This window comes from Zalophus californianus, chromosome 2, assembly GCF_009762305.2.
Source record: "Zalophus californianus isolate mZalCal1 chromosome 2, mZalCal1.pri.v2, whole genome shotgun sequence".
NCBI classification, from domain to species: domain Eukaryota; kingdom Metazoa; phylum Chordata; class Mammalia; order Carnivora; family Otariidae; genus Zalophus; species Zalophus californianus.
In genome coordinates, this window is record NC_045596.1 from 114,570,158 (window position 1) to 114,583,801 (window position 13,644).

Here is a 13,644-nt window from a genome sequence, read left to right on the forward strand (position 1 = left end):
TTTTTCCAGGGATTTAAGTTTTGGTTCTGTTGAAAGGTAAACTGAGGCATAGTAAAATTTTTATGAGTTTATTTGAGCAAACATTGATTCCAGTGGGGCAGCACCAAATCGGAAGTGATTAGGAGTAATCCTCTGACAGGAGTTAGGGGCTCTTGTTTATAGAGAAGGTATGGAAGCAAGGCAAAAAGAATTATTTCAGTGGCTATAGGTTAAGGTATTGCATGGTGTGGGAAAGCCTAGCTTGCTTTGTCTTCTTTATTATCTAAATTGGCTCTCAGATTATTTTGTACCTCGTGATACAAAATGCAGTCCTGTGACCAAATGGATGACGTTGAATTCACACTGGTATCCATGTTTTCTTTTCTGGGAACTCCAATCCTTAAAGGGTTTTATAACTCTGACTTGATTCTATTGTTTGGTTCCAAGAAATACTGTTTTCTGAAAAGATATCCCATACTTGTTATCTATAGAAAATATCACTTTTATCTCTGCTCTATGAGTTAATCTAATTGGTAGCTTTTTGTGAGTCCATAAATTTTATTTTCCTTGTTTGTACAATTTCTAACAAAACCAGGGCTCCCCCCCTACCCCCGTTTCCATTCTATAAAGAAAGTACTCCCCAAATCATAAGTGAATTCAAATTTCCTTTGGAAGAAGTCATATTCATATCTGAACTGTACTTCTAACCTTTTCAATACATTCTCAAAGCCAGTAATCTTCCTATGGGAAAGTGGCGATTACTAGGATTTGTGAGCAAATAAAGACATGCTAAACTGTGGAGTAAGGTCTGGGTTTCTGATCTCAAACTAGCTTGACCTTGTATAGTCTATATAATAGCACATAGTAAAGAATAAACTGCTAAAGTAGAAAGAAAACAACAAAAAGAGAGGACAGGAACTTAGACATTTTAGTGCCTCGAGGAATGAAACTGTCTCATTCTTCATGAACTGAATGTTATTTATAAAAGCGCTGCTCTTCCTTCTGGTCTTGATATTTCTCCTCATCAGCTTTTCAAGCCTTGCAGGATCCTGTGCTTTTGTTGTGGTTGCTGTTATTGTTCCAAAGAAGTTGTCACATATTATGTGGCAGACATGAACTCAAATTAACACATTCTTACAAGTTAGTTCCTAGTTTAGTGATACTGGCAAAGGCCTGAGCAGAGCTTTGTGAAGTTAATTTATAAAGCCCTGAAAACTAAGCGTGAGGGCATATTAAAAACTGTCCTCTTGAGAAAGCATGCTAATATTTATGCCATAGGACCTATATGATTATTAATGGAACATCAACATAATATCAACTTAATCATCAGTATCAATAAATAGCAAAAGTTTGAAGCTATATTAAATACTTTTTCATATTTGTACAGAGCATAACAACATAGTACAGTGTATTCCACTTTATGATTAAAAAAAAGATAATGAAAGGAGAGAAATACCTGCTGTGTCCCTTGTTAAAAATTACATTTGGGGAAGTTTTTCTTCACTTTTCTTTCTTATCCTTCCTCTTCCCATATTTGTTAATCCTGCATTTCTTCATTTATAGTTTATTTGGGGAAGGTAGGGCCTATTGTGTATTTACTAATTGTTTTCAACAAATATTTACTGAGCATGCACTATTGTCTGGGGCGCTGCTAGGCTCTGGAGATGCAATAGTGAACAAGAGCCAACATTGCCCATACCATCATGGCACTGGTAGGCAGGTGGTAAAAAGAACCAATCAAATGACCTCTGAAATAAACCCCAAATTGTCCTTTTGCAATTGTTGTAGAGCAAAGGTACATATGGGAATTGAATGTGGCCAAGGAAGTCAAGGAATGCCTCTATACTGAGGCATCCACTCTACCAAGAGGGCAGTGGAAAGCATTCCTGGCAGATGGAGCAGATGCTGCAAAGGAGTAGAGTGAGCATAAGAAATTGAAATGATTCTGCTATGCTTGAAGTAGAGAAATAATGAGGGCAAAAATCAAGCTAGTCTCTAACTTGGGTAAAATATTACTAGATTTTCCCAAAGATCTGTGCACATTAAATTTAACCACCATGGCATGTCTATGATAGTGTTAGAAAATAAAATGGCCAATTTGTAAATTCACTTGGAAGGCCAGTCGCTAGAGACAAAAAATGTTAACAGAACCCAAATCTTCTGATGTTTCAAGCCATGGACCCAATGATATTAACTCTCCTTTAAAATACAGCATAGTGTTGTATTCTTCGTTTAATTATGAACAAATAATGCTTACACTCAGCTTACTGGTGACAAATGGCATGTTGCGTCACATTAATGAGCATGAAAATGTGTTCATGAAAAAACAGTGTTTTCAGGGCTTTATAAATTAACTTCAAAAAGCTCTGCTCAGGCCTTTGCCAGTATCACGAAAAGATACTCATTTGTATCTTAGCTGGGGTATTAAATTATCTTAGAAATACTCTCACAAAGATATTTGGAGTAAACTGAATCTTGTTAATTTTTGTCATGTTATTCCAAAATGTTAAATCTTAGTGTCTTCATCTTTATTATTTACCTTTATTTTTTATTTTTTAGGTATGCTCCACGCCCAGCATGGGGCTTGAACTCATGGCCCTGAGATCAAGAGTCCTTTGCTCTACCAGCTGAGTTAGGCAGGCACCCCAGTGTCTTCATCTTTAAAAATAGGGTTACAATCTTTTACTTTACTCACTAAGTACTCATTTGTGTTTGTAACACTAATACCTTACTTTTGTTGAGTGTTTCCTATGAGACAGAAACCTTGCATCTGTTAAAATGATCGAGTTGAAGCAGGTCCTATTAGAATCTTCATTTACAGATAAGAACTTGAAGGACTAGAACAACTAGGACTCAATAACCAGGTCAAGGTCTTATGAATAGTAGGGGCATAAATATGAATCATACCCAGACAATCTAGTATTTGAGTTGAAGCTTGTAGGAACTATGGATACATCCTTCTCTTCTGAAAGAAATTTGGTTTAGCTTTTTCATCTCAACTGATAGGCTAACTAATACATTGGTTTCACTGATGCCACCAGATTTTAATTAACTCCAGTTTCCTTTCTGTCAACAAATTTGGATAGGCTTTCAGATGCAAAGAAATTAATAAATGCAGCCCATCTCTTGCTTTTAGTTATGTGTTTCTCCTTGACTTGATTACAAAGAAATCCCACAAATGATTTTGTAGGAAACCTCTGTTGTCTGCTGATAATTTGATTTGAAACAAAGCAAAAAAAAAAGAAAAGCTTTTTTCATTTTTCTTTTTTTTCACTTATTAATCCTTAAAAAGTACATTCTGCTAGGAAGCTGCAGGGTACTTTAAACCAGGTTATTTTAACTAAACATAAATATAGCACAAATTGGATGTCCCCTCAGGGCTTTGAACTGACTTGAAATTTAGACTGTACCCAGGCCTTCAGTTTTATCTATGCATGTTCTTGGAATAGAGCCAAATTCTCAGCAGAAACATACATTTGCAGGCATAGGACCAGCTGCAGAAGGTTTTAAAACTATGAGCACTAGCACTTTCTAAAAGCTGAAAAATACAGAGGATCTAGAACTTTAATTACTTAACTTCTCCAAAGGCACATGTAGAAACCCCCTATGATCTATGCCTAAACTCTTCATTGCTTGAGGTATGATGGAAAAAAAAGATAGGTTTGGAGCTCGACTGGTTTTACAGTCCTGGTCTGCCATTTAGTTTTGGCAAATTGTTGATGTTTTATTTTCAGTTTTATCATATCTTACTGTGGTCCTGAAATAGCACAGCATACCAACAAATCGTCATCATTGTTATGTTGAAGCTGACCACTTTGAATTACCAGTATTCGGAAGTGTGTCCTTCTGGATATTCATTTCTTTAATAAGTTTTAAAACATCTCTCCCTTGGTAGCTTGCTTTCCTTTTCTGGGAAAACAGCCTTCTATTGTAAACTGTCTTTCTAATGACTGCATCATTTTACACCATCATTGTATGGAAGGTTCATCTTTCACAGCAAATAAAGTGCTCAGATTTGCAGGGCATTCATAAAATAATCTTTTCAAAGTTATTTAAGCTGAAGTGATATGGCCTCAAGTACCTAAATCCTAAAAAGGCTTGAAAGGTTTTGGGGTTAAGTGGGGTAAAAACAGCATTTCGGAAGTCTCATCAAAAGAAATGTATATAAACACTTCGATTAAGACAAAATAGATTTGCTCTTTTAAGTATGACAAGGGAAACAGGTATCTTGCCAAGTAATGTCTTGTGAACTCAGGCACATTTATTGATTTTTTTTTAAGATTAGCTTATTTTACTGAATTCTGCAACTATATCCTGCAATATCCATCTGCACCCAGGTTTTATAGCATTGAGGATGTATTCCCTTTCCTTAGGAAAGCATGAATAGGCTGAAAGGGATGATCATTACCCTATGTCCAAAAATAGAGTACCATGTCCTGCTTCGGTGATGTGAACACCACTCCCAAGCCTGCCTGTTTATAACACGAATTAAAAAATGACAAATATCAACTTTTGAAGACTACAAAGGGAGTGAATTTGAAATAAACTATAGAAAGATTGTCTATTTTCTTTTTCTGGGCTCTTGGTGCTAAGTGTGATGCTGAGAAATGCAGACATAGGTATACTGGAGGCCTTTCAAATTAGCCCAGTAATTTGCAGTCAATTAATAAGATACCTGAACCAATATTGATTAAAAACTTTGGCTTTCAGCTGTGCTAAATGTTCGGGGGCTTAACAGAACTTTCTAGCATATACAAAAAGACATTTGCAGCTAAAACTTTGAGACACAGAAAAGAAGACCTTCAAAGTCTGATGAATTATATGCCAACCCAAGGCCCTTGTACCAGCAGACTAGCTCACACTTAGAGGGATAAATCAAAGCATTAATCAGTTTTGTCAGTAAAGCAGGTGTTTTGACTGCCTTTATGGTTCATTTTCATGCAAAAGAGTTGTGGGATACAGAAATCACACGGGATTGCAAATAAATGGCCCTGACAGGACTGATCCCATCAGGCGAGGGGGCCCAAATCGGCCTGTCTTTTCATATTATGAAATATACCTAATAGCAGTGCCTCCTTAAGCCCTAGCTCTACAATAGTCTATTTGTGAGCTCAGAAGTTTTCTCTTTTTTTTTTTTCCTAATCTTTTCTTTCTTCTTCTTTTATTTATTTATTTATTTTTTGATATGCCAAAGGCATTTCTTTTCTTTTCATGATAAACCATTTCAACAACCATAGCAGGTTTAGAATGTTAAAGAACCATGGCACACATGAGTTGACAAAAAGATTTTTGTTGTTAAAAGAGTTTAAAACAGGATAAACTGTGTGATGTTGCTGCAATAGGAAAGGGAAGGAGGATGAGGAGAAGCACATCCTTCATCCCCCTCCTAGTTCAAAATTCAGTAATAACACAAATATTGTTAAAAAGGTCCAGCAACATAAACAATTCTAAAGATATTGGTTTATTAGAAACTTTGTATTTGGTAAGTGTGACTAAGTTTGGAAAAATAATTTAAAACTTGAAAAATCTCAAATTTATGGTCAGTCTGACATCTTATAGAGTCAGTTCTAATTTCTTATTTTGGAATTTTGTTAGATTTGAAAGTGAACAGTCATCAATGTAGTAAAATATAAGTTGAAAACATAAGTGATATTACTGTTGAAAATTCTCTAGTAGATTTCATGATTTTTCTCCAATATAGTAGTATACTTTTGGATAAATTCAAAAATTACATGCCAACTAGTTAATAAGCAATTATTGAGTACTTATTTTGCTCTGGAAATTATTCTTTTTTTCTTTTAAATTTTATTTTATTTTATTATGTTATGTTAGTCACCATACAGTACATCATTAGTTTTTGATGTAGTGTTCCATGATTCGTTGTTTCTGTAAAACACCCAATGCTCCATGCAGTATATGCCCTCCTTAATACCCATCACTGGGCTTACCCATCCCCCCACCCCTTACCCTCTAAAACCCTCGGTTTGTTTCTCAGAGTCCATAGTCTCTCATGGTTCATCTCTCCCTCCGATTCCCCCCTGCTTCATTTTTCCTTTCCTTCTCCTAATGTCCTCCATGCTATTCCTTTGTTCCACAAATAAGTGAAACCATATGATAATTGGCTTTCTCTGCTTGACTTATTTCACTTAGCATAATCTCCTCCAGTCCCGTCCATGTTGATGTAAAAGTTGGGTATTCATCCTTTCTGATGGCTGAGTAATATTCCATTGTATATCTGGACCACATTTTCTTTATCCATTTGTCTGTTGAAGGGCATCTTGGCTCTTTCCACAGTTTGGCTATTGCAGACATTGCTGCTATGAACATTGGGGAGCATATGGCCCTTCTTTTCACTACATCTGTGTCTTTGGGGTAAATACACAATAGTGCAATTAATGGGTCATAGGATAGCTCTATTTTTCATTTTTTGAGGCACCTCCACACTTTTTTCCAAAGTGGATGTACCAACTTGCATTCCCACCAACAGTGTAAGAGGGTTCCCCTTTCTCCACAACTTCTCCAACATTTGTTGTTTCTTGCCTTGTCAATTTTTGACATTCTAACTGGTGTGAGGTGGTATCTCTATGTGGTTTTGATTTGAATTTCCCTGATGGCTAATGATGATGAACACTTTTTCATGTGTCTGTTAGCCATTTGTATGTCTTCTTTGGAGAAGTCTCTGTTCATGCCTTCTGCCCATTTTTTGACTTGATTATTTGGTTTTGGGGTGTTGTTTGAGAAGTTCTTTATAGATCTTGGATATTAGCCTTTTGTGGTGTCATTTGCAAGTATCTTCTCCCATTCTGTGGGTTGCCTCTTTGTTTTGTTGACTGTTTCCTTTGCTGTGCAGAAGCTTTTTATCTTGATGAAGTCCCAAAAGTTCATTTTTTATTTTTTTTCACTAACCTTTGGAGATGTAGCTTGAAAGAAGTTGCTGTGGCCGATGTTGAAGAGGTTACTGCCTATGTTCTCCTCTAGGATTTTGATGGATTCCTGTCTCACATTGAGGTCTTTCATCCATTTTGAGTTTATCTTTGTGTTTGGTGTTAGAGAATGGTTGAGTTTCATTCTTCTGTATATAGCTGTCCAATTTTCCCAGCACCATTTATTGAAGAGACTGTCTTTTATCCATTACATGTTTTTTCCTGCTTTGTCAAAGATTATTTGACCACAGAGTTGAGGGTCCATATCTGGGCTCTCTGTTCTGTTCCATTGGTTTATATGTCTGTTTTTGTGCCAGTACCATGCTGTCTTAGCGATCACTGCTTTGTAATATAGCTTGAAATCAGGCTATGTGATGCCCCCAGCTTTGTTTTTCTTTTTCAACATTTCCTTGGTGATTCGGGGTCTTTTCTGATTCCATACAAATTTTAGGATTGTTTGTTCCAGCACTTTGAAAAATGTCATTGGAATTTTGATCTGGATGGCATTGAAGGTATAGATTGCTCTGGGTAGCATAGACATTTTAACAATGTTTATTCTTCCAATCCATGAACATGGAATGTTTTCCATCTTTTTGTGCCTTCTTTAATTTCTTTCATGAGTGTTCTGTAGTTCCTAGAGTATAGATCCTTTCCCTCTTTGATTAGGTTTATTCCGAGGTAACTTACGATTTTTGGTGTTATTGTAAATGGAATCGTTTCTCTAATTTCTCTTTCTACAGTTGCACTGTTAGAAAGTATAAGAAAGCAATTGATTTCTGTGCATTGATTTTGTATCCTGCCACATTATTGAATTGCTGTATGAGTTCTAGTAATTTGGGGGTGAAGTCTTTTGCATTTTCCACATAAAGTATCATGTAATCTGCGAAGAGAGAGAGTTTGACTTCTTCTTTGCCAATTTGAGTAGCTTCTGTTCCTTTTTGTTGTCTGATTGCTGTTGCTAGGACTTCTAGTACTATGTTGAACAAGAGTGGTGAGAGTTGGCATCCCTGACGTGTTCCTCATCTTAAGGGAAAGGCTCTCATCTTTTCCCCATTGAGGATGATATTTGCTGTGGGTTTTTCATAGATGAATTTTATGAACTTGAGGAATGTTCCCTCTATCCCTATACTCTGAAGAGTTTTAATCAGGAAAGGATGCTGTATTTTGTCAAATGCTTTTTCTGCATCAATTGAGAGGACCATAAGGTCTCTTCTTTCCTCTTATTAATGTGTTCTCTCACATTGATTGATTTGCAAATGTTGAGCCACCCTTGCATCCCAGGGATAAATCCCACTTCGTCGTGGTGGATGATCCTTTTAATATAGTGTTGGATCCCATTAGCTAGGATTTTGTTGAGAATTTTGGAATCCATATTCATCAGGGATATCGGTCTAAAATTCTCCTTTTTGATGGGGTCTTTGCCTGGTTTGGGGATTAAGGTAATGTTGGCCTCATAGAATGAGTCTGGAAGCTTTCCTTCTGTTTCTATTTTTTGAAACAGCTTCAGGAGAATAGGTATTATTTCTTCTTTGAATGTTTGATAGAATTCCCAGGGAATCCATCAGACCCTGGACTCTTGGTTTTTGGGAGGTTTTTGATCACTGCTTCAATCTCATTACTGGTTATTGGCCTATTCAAGTTGTCAATTTCTTCCTGTTTCAGTCTTGGTAGTTTATAGGTTTCCACAAAGGCATCCATTTCTTTTGGCATGCTTAATTTATTGGCATATAGTTTTTGATAATAAGGTTTAATAATTATTTCTATTTCCTTGGTGTTAGTCGTGATCTCTCCCCTTTCATTCATAATTTTATTAATTTGGGTCCTTTCTCTTTTCTTTTGGATATGTCTGGCCAGTGGTTTATCAATTTTATTAATTCTTTCAAAGAACCAGCTTCTAGTTTCGTTGATCTGATTTACTGTGTTTCTGGTTTCTAATTCATTGATCTCTGCTCTAATCTTTATTTCTCTTCTAATGCATGGCTTAGGCATCATTTGTTGCTTTTTCTCTAGTTCTTTAAGCTGTAAAGTTAGTTGGTGAATTCGGAATTTTTCTATTTTTTTGAGTGAGGCTTGGATGGCTATGTATTTCCCCCTTAGGACTGCCTTTGCAATATCCCATAGGTTTTGGACTGATGTGTTTTCATTCTCATTGGTTTCCATGAATTGTTTAAGTTATTCTTTGATTTCCTGGTTGACCCAAACATTCTTGAGCAGAGTGGTCTTTAGCTTCCAAGTGTTTGAATTTCTTCCAAATGTTTTCTTGTGATTGAGTTCCAGTTTTAAAGCACTATGGTCTGAGAATATACAGGGAATAATCTCAGTCTTTTGGTATTGGTTAAGACCTGATTTGTGACTCAGTATGTGGTCTATTCTGGAGAAAGTTCCATGTGCGCTCGAGAAGAATGAGTATTCTGTTGTTTTAGGGTGCAATGTTCTGTATATATCTATGAGGTCCATCTGGTACAGTGTGTCATTCAAAACTCTTGTTTCTTTGTTGATTTTCTGCTTAGATGATCTGTCTATTGCTGAGAGTGGAGTACTGAGGTCTCCTATAATTAACGTATTATTATCAATATGACTCTTTATTTGGTTAACAGTTGGCTTATGTAGATGGCTGCTCCCATGCTGGGGATGTAGATACTTACAATTGTTAGATCTTCTTGTTGGATAGACCCTTTAAGAATGCTATAGTGTCCTTCTGTGTCTCTAACTACAGTCTTTAGCTTAAAATCTAATTTGTCTGATATAAGAATTGCTGCCCCAGCTTTCTTTGGAGGTCCGTTGGCATGGAAGATGGATCTCCATCCCTTCACTTTTAGTCTGGATGTATCTTTAGGTTCAGAATGAGTCTCTTGTAGACAGCATATGGATGGGTCATGTCTCTTTATCCAATCTGCAACCCTGTGCCGTTTTATGGGAGCATTTAGGCCATTCACGTTGAGAGTGATTATTGAAATATATGAATTTATTGTCATCGTGTTGCCTGTAAAGTCCTTGTTTCTATAGATTGTCTCTGTAAATTTCTGTCCTATATCACTTTTGGGGTCTTTCTCCTTTTATAGACCCCCCCCCCTTAATATTTCTTGCAGGGCTGCCTTAGTGGTCACATATTCTTTCAGTTTCTGCCTGTCTTGGAAGCTCTGCATCTCTCCATCCATTTTAAATGACAGCCTTGCCAGATAAAGTATTCTTGGCTGCATGTTCTTCTCGTTTAGTGAATATGTCTTGCCAGCCCTTTCTGGCTTACCAGGTCCCTGTGGACAGGTCTGAAGTTATTTCTGATGTTCCTCCCTCTGTATGTAAGGAATCTCTTCCCCCTAACTGCCCTTAAGATGGTTTCCTTGGTTCTAAGATTTGCGAGTTTTACTATTACATGCCGGGGTGTTGGCCTGTTTTCCTTGATCTTGGGAGGGGTCCTCTCTGCCTCTAGGACACGAATGTTTGTTTCATTCCTCAGATTAGGGAAGTTCTCAGCTACGATTTGCTCAAATATATCTTCCAGTCCTCTCTCTCTCTCCACCCACTCAGGGATCCCAGTAATTCTGACATTGGAACGTTTCATGGTGTCACTTATTTCTGTAATTCTGTTTCATGGATTTTGGGTTGTTTCTCCCTGGCCTCCTCTTTTTCCTTCTTTTCTATCATTGGTCTTCTAGATCACTAATTTGTTCTTCTACCTCGCTTACTTTAGCTGTTAGACTATCTAGATTTGATTGGATCTTATTGATAGCATTTTTAAGTTCTGCCAGTTCAGCTTTCATTTATGCCCTTAGAGATTTTATGTTGTCATTAATCAATTTCTCCATTCTAGCTATCATCTTCATAACTTCATAACTGTTAGCCTGAAGTCCATTTCCGACATCTTCGTTATATCTGTATCATTTGTAAATCTGTGGCAGAAGTCACAGTCTCTGAGTCTCTCCTATTTTGGGGTTTCCTCTTCCTAGTCATTCTGCTGAGGGGTCGTTGAGGGAATGTACAGAGTCCCAATTATTGACCACAACTCAAGAAAGATGCACCTGTTTTATAGGGACTTTAGGGTTTTTGGCCTCTTGTTCTCCCAACCCATCTTCTGGGGAAGGGGACTGCCATGCTGTTACTCAGGCAACCCTGTTTGGGCAGAGTTGCCCTGCCCCCTGTGTGTGTGGGGGGTGGGCTCAGTGAAAACCGGTTTTTGAGGCTTTTGTTCTCTGATGGCTTTCCCTGGCAGCTTTCCTTGTCTCTTCAGAGAGTCAGAGCAGAAGAGATCGTTTCCAACCCTCTGCCTCAGAGCAGAGAGATTGCAGTTTGTTCTTCAGTGAGCTCTCCAGGCCACACTATCCCCATTTCTGTCTGTGCTGCTATAAACTGCAGTGTCCTGGGTTGTGCGCCCCTCAGCAATGCTCCCAGTCCTTGCCTCCAGGATGGGGCACAGGGGCACATCTCTGCCCTTTGTGCTTCTAAAACCACCAGCCAACCCCAGTTTGCATGCAAGGCCCCACTGCTCCAGGTTTCAGTCCAGGGTACTGCCCTAAAATCGTTTCCCACCACTACTGGTCTGCAAGTCTGTGCCCCGTCCCCAGCGCAGGAGGCTATCATTCACCAGTGGTGCAGGATCACCACAGCTCCCTCCCCCTTCTGTTTATCTTTCAATATCTGCCCTCGGAATCATAGCTCCCCACTTCATACCTCAAAACCAACTGCCTGTGATATTCTGTTTGTAGAGATCCAGATATATCTTCTTACATCTCAGGCTGATTTCATGGGTGTTCAGAGTGGTCTGGTAGATATCCAGCTCAATTCAGGGGACTGGTTGGAATAGGGTCCCCTCTGCCATCTTTTCCTCCCTCCTCTGGAAATTATTCTAAACATTTTATATGTTCAGTACTTATAATGTATATGGCAAATAACATTATTATCTCCATAAGGAAACATAAGCACAGAGGATAAGTAATTGTTCTAGGTAATATAGCTACTAGGCTGGAATTCAAACACAGACCAAACTCCAGAGCCCTTGTGCCCATCCATAGCACTTTTCTGCCTCTAGAGGGGAACTTAATATATTCCTGTTCTCATTATATGAATATTTTGCATTGTTCACTAAGAACATAGGTTTTTTGCAATACAGATTTATTTTTTAAGGAAAGCAAGCTAAGTAAGAAGTGAATTTCTTAAGCCACATTATGTTTCCCACATGACTTTACATAGATTCTATAGTTCATAATATATAATAAAATCTTGCTAGAGAGTTTGTACTATCTTTCCTAATAACAATTTGAAAGAAAATCTAAGAATTTTTTCCTCTCCCAGAACATTCTAGAACCAATGGTTCAGGAACCTTGGAGGACAAAGTTTAAAGATGGTTTTGGAGAAAACCATCTTTACTTCTTTACTTCAACGTGCAATCTGATATAAATCTTGTTTAATCTCTGTTACAAGACTGGCAAGAATTATCACAATAAGACTTCTAGAACTATAAATTTCCAAGGAAATGAAATTGGTCACATCATCTGGCAAGTACATTAGTGCCATGCAGACAATTTTCATGAGAAATCTACTCAAAGTCATGAATTTTCTTGCTGAATATAAATCTCCAGAGCAGGAATAAAGTTATTTGCATAATATGAGTAAAGTTACTTATACAAAAATGTTTTGTTACATCAGTTTAAGAATATCGCATACCTACCTCACCATGAAAGGGAGATGGAATTTTTGAATAAGAGCGAATTCTTTGGGTGTTAGTATTTCCCTAGGTGATTCACCTTTCATTACAATCTCAGGTTGATTATCCCCTTTGTTTTAGAGTTGTAAACACAGCATATACAGTCATATAGCAGTCACAACATACTGGCCTGAATATATTTTATCTCTTTCCAAAAGAATTCGTAACAAACATTCATGGATAAATCTCAAAGGCCCTATTCATGTTGAAGTCATATATTAATTAAAATTAAATACTGAATTTGAATATTAGTTAAGAGCTTCTGAATTTGGGCATTTTTCTGAGAACATGATCCTAAATTGCATCATATTTCCAGAGAACATATGTTTCAACAAAGCAAGAAAATCTAAATGCAGTAATTTTGTAAAACTCTGCTTTTATCCTTCATTCTGTGTTGTAAATACATTATAACACCCATGAGGGCAATCTAACAGTGTTCCATGAAGATACGCACCTATTGTTAATAGTGATTCTTCTGGTAGAGGAGGAACAAGATGGCGGAGGAGTAGGAGACATAAATTTCGTCTGGTTCCAGGAATTCAGCTAGATAGGGATCAAACCATTCTGAACACCTACAAACTCAACAGGAGATCGAAGAAAAGAATAGCAACAAATCTCTGAACAGAAAAGTGACCACTTTCTGGGATGTAGGACATGTGGAGAAGTGACTCTGAGGTGATATTCGGGAAGATAGACGGCAGGGGAGAGAGCCTCTATCAGCCGGTTACTGGCAAGTGATAGAGCAGCGGAGCACAAAATCAGAACTTTTAGAAGTCTGCTTCGCTGAGGGACGTAACTCCAGTGGCTAAGTGGGGGGTGGAACCCTCGAGGGACAGTGTGGTCTCAGGACCCTTGGGGTCACAGGAAGACCAGGGGTGCCTGAGTGCAGCAGAGCTCCCAGGTATCAGAGCAGGGAAGCCGGCTGCAGAGACAGAGCCAAGGAGAGGGCTCTCAGCTTGGGGTTGCCATAAACCGTGATCCACAGCACAGTCAGGCCACTGCTCTTGCAGCAGGGATGCAACAAGCAGCAGATGCGGGGAG